At 52.2% G+C, this 2,855-nt stretch overlaps 1 pseudogene; it reads left to right on the top strand.

The window, feature by feature from the left end:
* The first annotated feature begins 397 nt into the window (after positions 1 to 397).
* LOC146175274 (uncharacterized) lies at positions 398 to 1,377 on the top strand (annotated as a pseudogene).
* The last annotated feature ends 1,478 nt before the right edge of the window (positions 1,378 to 2,855 follow it).

The raw sequence follows: 2,855 nt of genomic DNA, 5'->3' as shown, positions 1-2,855 counted from the left end.
GATGCTCGGCATCTTCGGCAGTGCCGAGGTGGGAATATTTCCTTTGTGCTGATAGCGCCTGTGCCACGTCTGAAACATTGTTTGTCCGTGACTTCACTGGTCACATGAGTGCTTGCTATATAAAGAAGTTGTTTGCGTGAAATAAAGGGTTGTTGTTATCGTGCCGGGATCGGGGCCAGTCTCAGTTCCTTCCTGCTCGGTGCCCGGCCGCGCTCGGCGTCTGGTAAGGGACCAAACGCTACACGGCCGCGCTCGGCGCCCGGCAAGGGACCAAACGCGACATGGTGTCAGAAGTGGGGTCCTCTGACTTTTGAAGGGCGTTGCCTTAACTTCGTCAACGGGCGCCATGTCAGAGGACAACGCAGTCAAGCCCTCCCACGGTATGCTTGCGGTTCCAGCTCCGCCAAGGTTTTACTTCGACCGGACGTCCGAATGGCCTTCTTGGATCCAACTCTTTGATGACTACCGCTTCGCCTCGGGCCTAAATGAGCGGAATGAAGAAGCGCAGGTCCGGCCGCTACTTTATACGATGGGCAAGCAAGCAAGAGAAATCTCTACTTTTTCATTACCCGAAGAACAGCAGAAGCAATTTACGAAGTCGTCAAAAAGAAGTTCGACGAGCACTTTGTCGCCGCAAGAAACCTTGTTTATGAGAGCGCGTGCTTTCACCGTCGCACTCAAGAACCTGGAGAGTCAGTCTACCAATTTGTTACTGTGTTGCACACAATGGCGGACCGGTGCGAGGAAAAAGAACGCATGATTCGCGGCAAGTTCGTGGTCGGCCCCAGGTACGCTAAGCTCTCTGAGTCGCTTCAAATGGATGCGAAGTTGACTCTCGCCAGCGCTTTGGCAAAAGCGTGTTTAAAGGAGACCGTCCAACGACAGCAGCTGCAAGTGCGAGAAACCGGGCGACGAACCCTTGGTAACGGCGACCGGCAATCTTGACGCGGTCAGCAAGCAAGGGCAGCGCAGAAAGTATTCAGGACAGCATTCGGACAGCTCGTCAGAACTGTTTATCTGGAATACGAGGTCCGCGACCCAGAGTCTAGTCCTTCCGACCAGGCACCAACTGCGGTCAAGGAACGCACCCCAGAGCCTCGTGCCCGGCAAAAGCAGCCAAATGCAACTACTGTGGTTGTTCCGGACACTTCGCAGATGTATGTCGAAAAAAGGCTGCATGTGATGGAAAGAAGGTACAGTTTTCTTCTCTCCATTTGGACAAGGGGGCGTACTTCGTTAGCGGGGTGAACGGGGAGTACTCTAATTCTCGGTATGTACAGGTCGTCATTGACGGCACTCCGTTGTTCGCTAAAGTTGATTCCGGTGCCGAAGTTTCTGTTGTGCCCTCAACGTTTCCCGGTTTGCCTACCAGGCTAGAAAAGTGCGACATAATCCTAACAGGCCCGTCGAATGAGCCACTGAATGTTTTAGGAAAGTTCCATGCCACTATCCAGTGGAAACAAAACACTGTACAGCAAATCGTGTACGTGGTCTTACCATTGCGCTCCATACTTTTGGGCCTCCCAGCGCTTGAGGTTCTGGAAGGTATTAAATTTGCGGACTCGGTCAGTAGCGCAACAGCCGTCGAAGCTTCCTATCCGCAGCTTTTTAGTGGTCTAGGAGCGATAAAAGGAAAATACAAAATTAGACTAAAGTCGAACTCGACACCTTTTGCAATTCATGTTTCGCGTCGCATAGCCTTACCCTTGCGTGACCGAGTTAAGCAAGAGCTCGAGCGTATGGAGCGAGATGGCGTGATCTGCAAAGTAGAAGAACCAACAGAATGGTGTGCAGGAATTGTGCCAGTACTCAAACCATCTGGAGCGGTTCATATTTGCGTTGACTTGACTCAATTAAACAAAAGCGTACTTCGCGAACGCTGTCATGCCGACTGTGGATGATAGCCTCGGTCTTTTAAGTGGTGCCTTTGTGTTTTCGAAGTTGGACGCCAGCTCTGGCTTCTTTCAGATTAAAGGGCCACTGTCCAGGGAAGGCCCTTAAGAAAAGGAGCCCAGTGTTTCGATCAGGTACCGGAGATAGTCTGTGCAAAATTCTACAGCGACACGCGCGCCGCAAAGCATCGAAAATACAATTCAAAGCTCCCTCATGCTCTCCTTTGAGAAGCCAGCTTCACCGCTTCCTGCGCTGGCCCGACGGGCCCCGATAATGACGTACGTACCGGGAACGACGTCCATTGGTCCGTCTCGCTGACTGACGGGAGAAGGATGGGTGTCTACCACTCGCAGCACGCTTTTTCCTCGCCACGGCCACATTGAATCCAGCGGCGCGCGCTCCCTCGACCGCTTTTTTTTGCGCGCTCGCGGAGAGCCACGCCCCACCTCCCGCCAAACGCGGAGGAGGAAGGGGAATTTGTATTGCGGAGGCTAGACCACCTCAGGCAGGAGAGTGAAAAACCTTTGCGAGGGAACGGAAGGAGAGAGGCAGGATAGAATCGGGTGATTGCGGTGGCTGTAACTGCGTTATTAGTTACTCTTTTCAAAAACATTTTGCGGCCTTGCGTTCCAGGGGCGAAGACTCACAGTCACCGGGGAAGAAAATATTTTCGACCGGAGGGTGGACAGTGGGCCTTTAAGGTGTCGCCCGAAAGCCAGTTGTTAACTACGTTCATAACGCCAGTTGGGAGATACTGTTTTCAAAGACTGCTGTTTGGAATAACGTCGGCACCCGAGATCTTTCAGAAGTAAATGTCGCAGATACTTGAAGGAATGCCAGGCGTGATAAAACTGATGGATGTTGTGCTCATTTTTGGCAACGACAAGGCTCAACATAACGAGCGCCTGCGTCTAACTTTAGATCGTCTCGCCAGTGCCGGTGTTACGCTAAACAAAGAAAAG

The sequence above is a fragment of the Amblyomma maculatum genome, chromosome 11, assembly GCF_055883805.1.
Source record: "Amblyomma maculatum isolate TAMU_Amacu chromosome 11, ASM5588380v1, whole genome shotgun sequence".
In the NCBI taxonomy this organism is placed as follows: Eukaryota; Metazoa; Arthropoda; class Arachnida; order Ixodida; family Ixodidae; genus Amblyomma; species Amblyomma maculatum.
Note: the sequence above shows the minus strand (reverse complement) of the source record. Positions and strands in the feature narration are given on the sequence as shown.